Below are 13,474 nucleotides of genomic sequence, written 5' to 3' on the forward strand. Positions count from 1 at the left end.
ACAAATGTTTTAGAATTAATAGAGAAAATGGTGGATTCAAAAGTGGAAGAATGGAGCTCATGAACTACTTGAAAATCAAGTATACCATAGTGTGCCAAAACAAAGGAATAATATGCCAATTTTGATTTTTGAAGCTTCTTATGGATCGATTTCAAGGGGAATTGATTGAGCTAAATTTGTAGAAATGCAATGAGTTGAGAAAGCAAAAGAATAGCAGCTAAGTGGAGTTGGAATCACCGAAGTTGGCTGGAAATCAGAGAACTCAGAAAAAATCAAAAAAAATAAAACAAAAAAAAAGAAAAAATGTGTGATCTTCATAAGATGGTTTGGATTGTTTTTAATAATTTGGTTGCAAATTAATTGAAGAAGTAGGATTGGATGATAAAAGACTATGGATACAAATCAGATCAGATTAGCAAATCAAAAAAAAATTTAGAGAAAAAAAAAGAATGAAAAGAAATAAGAAGAATGGTGTGGAATGTGTCAAGCAGAGTTTCAAGAATCCGATCAGTTGATGAACCACAGTAGAACCTACTTCATTTCAGCTACTTTCTAAACAAAAAATTTAGATGTCAAGTTTTCCAAAGTGTCGATGGTGGATCAAAAAAAAATCAAAAACAAAATAGAAAAAAATCAGAAAAACCAGAAATTACAGTTTTATTTTTCAGTCGATTCTTGCCATTTTTGAGGGATTGATCCGAATTTGAATTGCACAGAAAATTGCATGGTTATTAGTATTAGTAATCAAGCTTCAAGATGGAAAAAGAATGGAGGAAAAACAACAAGAAACAAGAGAGAACAAGCAAAGTTTCATATTAAATTTGAATAATTTCTAGAATTGAATGTGCCAATGATACATTGAAATTTCAGAGTCGTGTGAAGTGAATTTTGGTTTTTGATAATTGGTTACTATTTGTTAGCTCTTGTAAAATCTAGATGTGAAAGAATTGGGCTTGATTCGAAGGGAAAACACAAAATGACAAATTTATGGTGATGAAGAGAAGAAAAGAAAAAGAAGTGAAGGGAATATATCAAGGAAAGGAACCTCATGAGTTTAACTCATCTTTGATTCATGGATATGAAAATCACACTAAAACAAATGGAATGCAAGAGAAATAAATTAGGAAGGATTATTGATAACATTTATTTGTACCCATGTCTACCACTTTCATTCACTTTCTTATTTGAATTTCTTTTCTCTTGAATTTTCATTTCTAAATTCTTATTTCAATTGTCTCAGTTCATGACTTCTCTATGTCTTTAATAATCCTAATAGATGTGGATTCCAAATCAAGAATGATGGTGGAGAGTATATAACAAGCAAGCTTATGGTAGTGCATGAACTTGAGTTGCTTGAGTGAGCTCCACTTCCCTTTGATCATGAATTAGAATTTAGGATGAGAGCCACTGAATTTATTTACTAAAAATAATCTCATGAGATTTAGTATGATACATTTATCTCAATTAATCATGAAGGATGAAACTTGCTATGTGGTTAACCAAGTACAAAAATCTAGTCCATGGGTTTAAGCTTTTGAGACTCTACAACTTTAGATAATTCTCTTTTAATTATTTCTAATCATGATTGAGAATGATCTAGGGGGTACAATCTTAGTTTATTTTGTTGACTTGAGCGAGACGCACACGGGTAAGTGTAGGGGAATTTGATGAGTTAGGGTTTATGCATTTTAATCGATTCATTTTTGGATTTTTGCATGAAAATAAATTGCACAATGAATCAATTCGATTATATTTGTGCTATATCACATAATTTGAGGTTTGATTATAATTTCCATGATTTTATTAGCAAATTTTGCATTAATTGAGTTTAATTGATTGTAGGGCTCAAGTTGGACCAAGATCGAGTTCAATCGCGATCGAATTGAGCCAAATTTGTCCCAAATTGATCATGCCACATTTAGGACATGACCTAACTCAAGCCCGATCAAGATCCATCAATTTTTACAAACCCTAGGCTTCCCTAAAATCCCAAATCAAGCTCCTCCACTAGATAAAAAATGGATGGCTGTGATTCAAGATTAGCGGCTGGGATAAAAGGAATTCAGAAATGCGATGAACAGTGGTTGTACAGCGCGCCCCTTCAACCCAAAACAATTCCATTGCATTGCTTATCCCCGAGGAGTCTAAAGTCGGTCGATTGGGTGAAATTCGACAGCTGGATGAGGCGCGACAGCGAGGGTTTCTCCGGTGGCTTCAAGCTTTATTCTCGCATGTTCCGACCATCTTCAGCTCAATCCGAAGCCACAATCCTTTGAGGGGTTCCTTGAGGATCGTGGAGGACTTCTATATCATCAGCAAATCGATCGGAGCACACTAGTTGAAACTCGTCTGCAAGCATTCTGTTCTTGTTTCGGAGAGGGTTTCTTCGGCATTTCGGGGTGCTAGCAGCGAGCAAATCACACGACGACCTAGTTGAAGCTTCCAAAGGATTATTAAAACCACATTGTATTGACACCAAGTTGAGACGAATTCAAGGAAAAGGAAAGGGTTGGATGAGTTTCTATTTTTGATTTCTGATTTCTGTTTACAATTACTGTAAATTCAATTCTGAAGTTTATTTTGGTCCAATTCCTATATACAATGCTTGAATTCCTATTATTTGGTTAATCCTTTAGCTGTTGTTGTTGATGGATTCGTTTAGATGTTTTGTAAGCCTTGATTTAAAACCTCCTGAAACTGCATTTGGCACACTGTGCAGTATCATCTGATACTGTACAGTATAAGTTAGTTAGGGTTTTATAGCTTAAGCATTGGTGTTAATGTTGGTTAATTGAATTCGATTAGCTAATTGTTTTAGAGTTGCTTGAGTTTTGGCACACACTTTCTTGAATTTAAAATCACTGTTCCGTGCCAAGCTGAAAATTGATTTATCAGGTTAAGTTTACCTCATCTTGGATGATTGGATGCATTTTAGGATTTAGCTATCTAGCTTCAATGTATTTCATTTGGTTTATTTCCTTGCTTGCATCCATTGCACTGAAACTCATTTAGTTTGCATTTAGGTTTAGGTTACTGATTTAAGCATTTAGGGGTTCTGATAGGTTTTTTTTATTTGTGCATTTGGGTTTCAACCAGTAATAGATTTGAATTTTCATTTCTAGACTAGGAGGTAACTTGATTTCAATCACATTTTATTAAATCATTGCATTTACATTTATATTTCATTTGAAAACATCAAATCACCCATTTACATTTGAAAAACTCAAAAAGAACGACATGCGAGCTTGATTTAAACAGTTTTCTACTACTTCTCAAAAAAATATGACTTGAGGCCCCTATACTTCACTTAATTGTATTCATTGTGGGGTTTCTATAATTTAAAATCAATTTGCAACCCTAATCGTGACATATCAAATTTAGGGTTGTCACGTACCTTCAACATTAAGTGATCAGCTTGCCTCTAGATAAAGCCTTGTATCCACCCAACAGAATTTCTATTAATTCTAGGGCCGGCGCCCTCTTTTGTTCTCCCTAGGGCGGCCGCCCAAAGAAGGAAGAAGAGGAGAGGAAGGTGGCGGCTTGGAGAGGAAAGGAAGAGAGGAAGAGAGGAAGAGAAGAAGAGAGGAAGAGGAGGAGGTGGTGCCTCAACCATAGGTTCTCCCTTCCCTTGTGGCCATCGGTTTGGAAGAAAGGAAAGCAAGGTGGGTGGTTATTCTCTTGGTAGATCGTTGCCCACACGATGTCCAAGAAGAGGAGAGGAATATAACAGAAGATCAAGAGGTTTTCGGGTACAAACAATCATCCATACAATCTCAAGGAAAGGTATGATATATTTAATATTCCGCTGCGTAGTTATTCCTTTGTATCCCTTTGTATGGATCCTGAATACCAACACAAGAGGCCAGCGATCTTATGCTTCGATCAAGGTGTGCTTCGATTGGTCAAGAACTTGCTTGATCGATCAAGCACATGTCTGATCGAACATGTGGGTTGCTTGGAAAGGTTCTGTCTTTGTACAATTTTTGTTTGGGAGAAATTGAACAGGACGAAATTCCAATGCCTTCAAGTGGTATCAGAGCATAGGTTCTGGCTCTGTGTGATTGATTTCAGTTAAATTTATGCACTTTTCATATATAAATTTAGGCTGGATAATAGTAGGATGTGCAAAAGATTAACTCTGTGGTTGCAGGATTCCTAGTTCCAACTATTATGGCCTAATGTGTGTTATGTATGATTAGAACCCTCAGGCATGTCAAGGTTATTTTGTGTTGTGCATGGTTGTAATAATTATTTTAATTTACTATTTGATCTAGATTACATGTAAACTCCTTCGTGGAGTATAGGATCGATGGATGTAAATTATTTTTTTATTGTTGCGGCTTGTATCCTTGCTATGCGTGGTGCTATTTTGATGACCGGAGGCGCGGTTGAGAAGGAAGCAAGATAGACGCGACTACATGATCCATTGGCGACATATTGAAGAACGACGGATATTTGATGAGGCCATAATAGTTAAAAATTTTATTTTTCATATTTATTGCCTTTATGCTATTTTATATGCTATTATGTGTAATGCATGTTAAAATTTCTCATATTAAATAACTAAGTGGGAGAGGGATTATTTAAATAAATCTCATGGTCTCCATTACTGGTTTGTAAGTGATGCATTCAAACTTGCGCGTTGGCTTTAAGTGCCTTCCTCCATATCGGATGAGTTTGTTTGCGGATCACTAGATCAAACTTCCTTTATGGATGATTATAGGAAATTATTTAGGTATGTGTGATCTTCTCCATCTGAAGGGGCACAATCCTAAATAATGGACTTAGTATCAAGTAATGGTATACACTTAGACGCATTTAATAGTATCCTCCCCATCGGAGTCACTGCTATTATTTGTGTGGCCAAAGATAAACCAACTATTAATTTTATTTGTCATAAAGTTAGGTTGACAAGATAATAAAATTAATGGGTAAAACCTCCTCTTACAAATGTTTGAATTAGTATACGTCCACACTATCGTGGCATACGAAATTCACGGTGTTTGAGGTGTTGGTGAATTTAAATTATATTGTTTGAGGAATCAATATTATTTTAAATTCTAAAGTTTTGACCAAATATGTTAATTTTGTGATTCTCAGGATTTCATTATGGCTTTCAATCCACTTGCTGTTATTCTAAAAGAAAACAAACTTACTGGTCCAAATTATATTGATTGGAAACGGAACTTGGACATTGTCTTAACTGCTGAAGAGTACAAGTTTGTACTTTTTGAGGTCTGTCCTAGCGTGCCTGATAAGGATTCTAGTGAAGAGGAGATAGAGAGACATAGGAAATGGGTTAAGGCAGATGAGATGGCGCGGTGTTACATTTTGGCTTCTATGTCAAATGTGCTGCAACATCAGCATCAGGCCATGCCTACTGCCTATGACATGATGCTCAATCTCAAAGAACTCTTCGGACACCAGAATCGGGCTGCCAGGCAGGAGGCCATGAGAAAGCAGTCTGGACATTGGAAGGTAGACTGTCCTCGTAGAAAAGAGAACAATAAAGGTATATCTTATTCATTAGTTGTTGAAACATGTTTAGTGGTGTTATCTACCGGTACCTGGTGTGTAGATACGGGAGCCACTGATCATGTCTGCAATTCGTTGCAGGGGTTCTAGGAAACCCGACGACTACATGAAGGGGAGATTACCGTCTACATGGGCAATGCTACGAAAGTGGCGGCTATTGCAGTGGGAGATGTTTATTTATCTTTTGAGAGGAATAAAACTTTGATTTTGAGGGATTGTCTTTACGTACCATGTTTTAGAAAGAATTTAATTTCAGTTTCTAAATTATTTATGGATGGATATTCTGTTTCTTTTGATGACAAAGTTGTTGTCAAGAAAAATAGGGTTAATATCTGTTCTGGTACGTTGGTTGGCAATTTATATACTCTTAATCCAATAACTCCCACGATGCAACAAATGGAAATTAATAACACATCTTCTAATTCTAATAAGAGAAAAGAACCTTCGAAAATGAACCAAACATATCTTTGGCATCTAAGGTTAGGTCATATTAACTTGAGTAGAATTCAAAGGTTAATAGCCGATGGACCTTTGGGTTCACTGGTGGTGGAAAATTTTTCAACCTGCGAGTCTTGCTTGGAAGGAAAAATGACCAAGAGGCCTTTTAAGGCAAAGGGGTATAGAGCCAAAGAAGTGTTGGAATTGGTTCATTCTGATTTGTGTGGACCTATGACTATCCAGGCAAGAGGTGGTTTCGAATATTTTATCTCTTTTATAGATGACTATTCGAGATATGGATACATTTACTTGATGCGCCGCAAGTCTGAGTGCTTTGATAAGTTCAAAGAATACAAGGCTGATGTGGAGAAACATCATGGTAAAAGTATCAAGACACTACGATCTGATCGTGGTGGAGAGTACCTCTTAGGAGAGTTTAGGAGTTACTTATCAGAGGCTGGGATTCAATCCCAATTGTCTGCACCTGGTACACCCCAACAGAATGGTGTGGCGGAACGAAGGAATAGGACTCTTATGGAAATGGTTAGATCGATGATGAGTTATTCAGAATTACCAAATTCATTTTGGGGATATGCTCTGGAAACGGCGGCGTACATTCTAAACTTGGTACCTTCTAAGTCAGTACCTTCTACTCCCACAGAATTGTGGACTGGGCGTAAGCCTAGTTTGAAACACATTCAGATTTGGGGTAGTCCAGCACATGTGCTGAAGGGAGACGCTGATAAGTTGGAACCACGTACGGAAGTTCGCTTGTTTGTGGGTTATCCTAGAGGAACGAAGGGTGGTTTGTTTTATAGTCCTAAAGATCAGAAGGTCATTGTTAGCACCAATGCCCGATTTTTAGAAGAGGACTATGTAATGAACCACAAGCCCATGAGTAAGATTGTTCTAGAGGAAATAAGAGGGGACACTTCTACTTTAGTACCAACGGTACAAGATACGATACCACAAGTAACTGCATCACGTGTCACAAATGATGCACAATTACAGGTAGTGCCTCGTCGTAGTGGGAGGGTTGTTAGACAACCTGATAGATTCATATTTTTGGGAGAGTCTTCGGACTTGATCCCTGGTGAACATGAAGCTGATCCCTGGACATATGATGAAGCACTCCAAGATAAAGATGCAGCATCTTGGCAAAGTGCAATGAACTCTGAAATAGAATCTATGGATTCTAATCAAGTCTGGGAGCTTGTAGAACCACCAAATGGTGTAAAAGCCATTGGATGTAAATGGGTCTACAAAAGGAAAAGAGGAATAGACGGGAAGGTGGAAACCTTTAAAGCAAGGCTTGTTGCGAAGGGGTATACTCAGAAAGAAGGAATCGATTATGAGGAAACCTTTTCACCGGTAGTCATGCTTAAGTCTATCCGGATTCTTTTATCTATTGCTGCTCATATGGATTATGAGGTTTGGCAAATGGATGTCAAGACAGCTTTCCTTAACGGAAGTCTTGAAGAAAACATCTATATGAAGCAACCAGAGGGATTCATTGCAAAGGGCAAAGAGCATCTTGTATGTAAGCTCAATCGGTCCATTTATGGACTGAAACAAGCTTCGAGATCTTGGAACATCCGGTTTGATGAAGTAATCCAGTCTTATGGATTTATTCAATGTCCGGATGAGTCTTGTGTATACAAGAAAAGTGACAGAAATGTGGTGGTATTTCTTGTACTATACGTAGATGACATTTTGCTCATTGGCAACAATGTCAAAGTGTTGTCAGACGTAAGGGTATGGTTGTCCAAGCAGTTTGATATGAAGGACTTGGGAGAATGTGCACATATTCTTGGGATCAAAGTAATAAGGGATCGCAAGAAAAGGATGTTGTGCTTATCCCAAGCTTCATACATTGATACTATCCTAGCTCGTTTTAGCATGCAAAACTCCAAGAAAGGTTTTCTACCTTTTCGGCATGGAGTACCTTTATCTAAAGAGATGTGTCCTAAGACGTCAAAGGAGATAGAGGAAATGAAGGCAGTTCCTTATGCTTCGGCTGTAGGAAGCCTAATGTATGCAATGCTATGTACGAGACCGGATATCTATTTTACCGTGGGCATGGTTAGCAGATATCAAAGTAACCCAGGACAGGGACATTGGACTGCGGTAAAGCATATATTAAAGTACCTGAGAAGGACTAGAGATTATATGCTGGTTTACCAAGCAGATCATTTGCTTCCTGTGGGTTACACAGATTCTGATTTCCAATCAGATAGGGATAGCAGTAAATCTACCTCGGGGTATGTGTTTACTTTGGGAGGTGGAGCCATAACATGGAGGAGTGTTAAGCAGAAATGCGTTTCGGACTCTACCATGGAAGCTGAGTATGTAGCAGCCTCTGAGGCAGCTAAAGAAGCTGTATGGCTCAGAAACTTCTTGATGGACTTAGAGGTGATTCCTGGTTTGCCCAAAGCTATCACAATTTATTGTGATAACAGTGGTGCAGTAGCAAACTCGAAGGAACCACGAGCCCATAAGGCAAGTAAACACATCGAGCGCAAGTACCACCTGATACGAGACATCGTAAAACGAGGAGAAGTTGTTGTCGCCAAGATTACATCAGCAGATAACCTGGCAGATCCTTTCACTAAGGCCCTTCCGGCGAGAGCTTTTGATAGGCATGTTGAGGGGATGAGAATCAGATGTATGGCAGCATTTATGGCAGCATAGTCTTTTAGTATAAGTGGGAGATTGTTGGGATGTATACTATAAGCCTAGCTTTTTTTTGTATGAACATCTATTTTGAAATGAGAATCACTTTGGTCAAATGTTTGCATTTTATATTCTTTATATATGTTAATGCAGTTGTCCACTTAATTTATATTGTAGATAACATGGTGTGTGGTGCCACACAGAAGATCATGTTATCAGTTCCTTATAAATTATAAATAGTAGCTCACAACCAAGATGGATTGGGACAAACCATTGGAATGGTTGTAGTGTAATTGGTATTAGTTTATCTTGACTATAAAATTACACTAGTACACTTTGTGTGTATTGAGCAGGACCGTTTGAGGTTGTTCGATTTATACTGACTATATAAAAGAACAAGACCTCTGTTATTATGGATGTGCGTTCTCTTAATCCCTATATAATAACAAGCACATATACTTAGTATTTATTTCTTTAACTTATCAAAGGGTGAGATTTATTCGTTAAATCAATAGGCCCGATGAGTTGGGAGATAATGCTATTTATATGGTGTGTTGTTGATTATAGAAGGAATCTGTGTCCTAATTATTTAGGCTGATGATGTCCCCTTGAGGAGCTCATAAGGATTATCATGTAAACCCTGCAGGTGGACTTAGTCCGGCATGATAATAAAGTTGAGTGGTACTACTCTTGGAATTAGAAGTTAATTAATTGAGTTGTCAGTAACTCATTTAATTAACGGACATACGATATCTTAAACACAGGGAGATTAATGCACTCATAATAAGAAGGAGCCCATATTGTAATATGGGATTGGTGCGGTAGTTCAATAATAACCCTTTAGTGGTATGAGTTATTATTGATGGACTTGAGTTGGGTGTTCGGGCCGAACACAGGAAGCCCAAGCCCATCAGGAGGCCTAAACCAATTCCTCCTCTAGGTCCCTGTTGTAGCCTCTAGCCTCGTATAAAATCTCGTATCCACCCAACAGAATTATGTTAATTTTGTTATCCAATAAAATTCTGTTAATTTTGTTATCCAACAGATCCAACAAAATTATGTTAATTTTGTTATCCAATAAAATTCTATTAATTCTGTTATTTTTTTCCTAAACTTCCTAAGGCGGCAAGGCTATAAAAGGAGGAGGAGAGGGGCGCCAAAACACAATAATTCCTCTTTGGTTCTTCTCTTGCTAGGGTCGGCGCCCCTATCCCCTTATCTCCTTCTTCCTCCTAGGGTCGGCGCCCCTTATTAGTTTCTTTCTTCTCCTTGCTAGGGCCGGCGCCCCTTGAGGCTCCTCCTCTTTCTCCTTGCTTAGGGCCGGCGCCCTCCTTGATTCCTCCTTGTTCTCCCTAGGGCCGGCGCCCAAAGAAGAAGAGAAGAGAGGAGAGGAAGGTGGCGGCTTGGAGAGGAAAGGAAGAGAGAAGAGAAGAAGAGAAGAAGAGGAGAAGGTGGTGCCTCAACCATAGGTTCTCCCTTCCCTTGTGGCCATCGGTTTGGAAGAAAGAAAAAGCAAGGTGGGTGGTTATTCTCTTGGTAGATCGTCGCCCACACGACGTCCAAGAAGAGGAGAGGAATACAACAGAAGATCAAGAGGTCTTCGGGTACAAACCATCATCCATACAATCTCAAAAGAAAGGTACAACTAGTTTAATATTCCGCTGCGTAGTTTATTTCTTTGTATGGATCCTGAATACCAACACAAGAGGCCAGCGATCTTATGCTTCGATCAAGGTGTGCTTCGATTGGTCAAGAACTTGCTTGATCGATCAAGCACATGTCTGATCGAACATGTGGGTTGCTTGGAAAGGTTCTGTCCTTGTAAAATTTTTTTTTGTCTGGGAGAAATTGAACAGGACGGAATTCCAGCGCCTTCCTGAGGCACCCATTAGTATGTCCGCTACACTAGAGAACCAAAACTTAGTTAATAATCACAAACAAATGTTAAGGAAAATAACTTACCAAGTGGTTGAGGCAAGTCGACATCGATTTGACTCAAGTGCCCTCGGTAGAGCAAACCCTCCTCGCCCACCAGTTTGTTGATGTCGAAGTGCAGATCTGTTAACAACTCCACTACGTCTAGATAAACTGACTCCTTCCTATATGAACCTAAGGGTGGGGGAGCCGGTAGTTCGGGTTGTCACTTAGTCGGAAAAGTTAAAAGGGTCGAGGACTTCACAAAAAAAAAACCTAGACTTCCAGCCCTTATAGGAGGTTGGGTACTTGTCTAGGAAATAACAACCTGACCTTGCCGTGAAGTAGAAGATGCCCTATTCCATCCTCTTCGGGTAGAAGAAGTAATGGAAGATGACAGGGCACAAGGGAATCTAGTAGGCTCGAAAGACTATAGCTACACTGTATAGTAGGCGGAAGGAGTTGGGCGCTAACTGTTGGAGGGGGAGGTGGAAGTAGGTGGCTATGTCTTGGAAGAATTTGGGAATGGGAAAGTGAAGGTTGTTGGCTAGCTGGCCGTAAAAGAAGGTGGTGAAGCGAGGGGTGGTGCGTGAGGTCGCTGGTTAGGATCCGGGTACTTGGATCCTAAGGTCTCCAGGCACGCCGAACAAACTCCTAATCTTGCTCCTAACCTTACAGGTGACGGTGGACCTAGTCGACACATACCAAGGGTTGGTTGATCCTTTAGAGTCCATATCTAAGGCTTAAAAAGGGAGGAGGAGGAAGAACGGAAGGACTTACAAGTTGGCGGGGACAAAGACGCTATGTGGACAAGTCGCTAGAGACGCTAAGGACGAGACAGAAAGGAAGACAAAGGGGAAGAAGACAATGAAAGCAATGGAGGCACCATGCATTTGCCCCCTCAAACCTAATATACACAGGCGTTGCCCAACCGAACCGTCCGATCAGTAAGGTGAAAAGGTGGGATGCGCTCTGGGTCATTGATCGTGCTCAATTCCCCACAAAATCTGGGCAATCATGATGATTCTTTCATCGCATCGGACACCTCACCCCGGATACACTGTCACCATTAATGTGTCTCAGGAATGACATGCATGGAGAAAGTGCACGTCGCCTTTCTCAAGAGTGCATTTAATAGGATGTGACCCCCAATGAGGCTTGATTTGCTGATTCGTTGTGTGACTCTCTTGACATGAGGTTGTGTCATGGGACTAGTCTAGTCAATCTGACTCGCGTCTCTTTCGACTAGACTTATAGAGGAGACTTGTGTTATGGGTCAATCTACCCCGGTCAAGAAAGTCAAGGTCTAATCTAGATAGAAACAACACGTCGGACGGAAGAAGTGGGTGCGATTGCCCGACTAACTCCATGCCCGACTGACTCCACGTCTAACTGACTCTAAGACCAACTGACTCCACGCCCGATTGACTCCATGCCCGACCGACTCTAAGATCAACTAACTCCATGCCCAATTGACTCAATGCCCGACCGACTGACTCCACGCCCGATTGACTCCATGCCCGACCAATTCTAAGACCGATTGACTCCACGCACTGACTGACTCTATGCCTGACCAACTCTAAGACTGACTTACTCCACGGTCTTCTTGACGAAGGCCGATTCTCCAATCGACTCAGCTTTGCTGAGTTAATACTCTTGCCCAAGTTGCTCTATTCAATCAACACGATGCCTCTTACTCAACTCGTCTGACAGCCACCTAAATGACACGTGAACTAGAATAATATGTGGGATGGTATAGTATGCAGAACAGCAAGTAACCTAACGCATTATTAATACAACATGATCTCCTACTATACTAGGCATGGATGATGTGACCTATATAAAAGGAATCCGCTTTCGCGGGCTTAGATACGCATACACATAGACACCCATTTTCTACATTTGCTTCTCTCTCTCGTTCTTCTTCCTCATTTTCGACCAGCGGATTGACTTGAATGTTGAAGTGACTGAGCTAGGGCACCTCTGGCCCTCATTCTAACTCTCGTTCTTCTCTTGAAAGCTCTACAAGACCTTCAGTTGGCTCATCTACACGTGAGTTTTGAGCGACTCTATCAACCTAGAAGTCAACTGTCCGATAATTCATCTTGAGGCACTTCAAGGTAGAAACATTATGTATAGGACGGTTCTCATCCCTCCCGTTCACCTCAACATTCAAAACGTCAACAGATTTCAAAAGCATAAAGGCAGAAAATGTGTATATTACAAGTTGCACGTACAAATTTCACAAAAAAAAAAAATCAATCTTTAACAAAATTAAAAGAGCGACTTAAAGATGAGTGATGACAACATATAGAATGCGCAGTTACAATTGTGGGTTGGTTGCTAGAATGACAATTACGATAGTAGGTTGGTTGAAAGAGTAGGAAAGGAAGAACAGGGGTAAGGTGATCTTGATAAGTTAAAGAGGTGAAAGGTAATTAAGATAAAAGACATTAAAATTAATGGATGTTGGAGATTTGTGGTGCTAATCAGTAAAGTCAAAAGGAAGCGATGCCAGCAAACTGAGAAGCAAGGTGTCAAATTGAAATTTCAAATGAGGTGGACAACCACAATAAAATTTTAAGCTAAAATAGCATGGATTGGAGCTACAAAAACTTTGATGGTTGAGTTTTCATCGTAAAAGTGAAGCAGCTGGTAAAATGCTCGCAACACGTGAACAAACCATCACAACTATGTTTGCAAATGCTTAAAGATTCTACGATGACCTATCTCGTTGCAATACAGACTACAGCAGAAGGTACTCTTATGCAACAATTAACCTTAATGCTTTCCCTAGTCAGAAAGATAGCATCCCTAATTAATCACATTACGCGTGACAAGCTCAATTCTTGATCATTATACTGTTCAATTCGATCAATAGCCTCAATCTTTTACTGGCATTTCACTGCTACGT

Source organism: Curcuma longa, chromosome 14, assembly GCF_044706935.1.
Source record: "Curcuma longa cultivar G26 ecotype Majalengka, Jawa Barat chromosome 14, ITB_CL_G26_1.1, whole genome shotgun sequence".
In the NCBI taxonomy this organism is placed as follows: Eukaryota; Viridiplantae; Streptophyta; class Magnoliopsida; order Zingiberales; family Zingiberaceae; genus Curcuma; species Curcuma longa.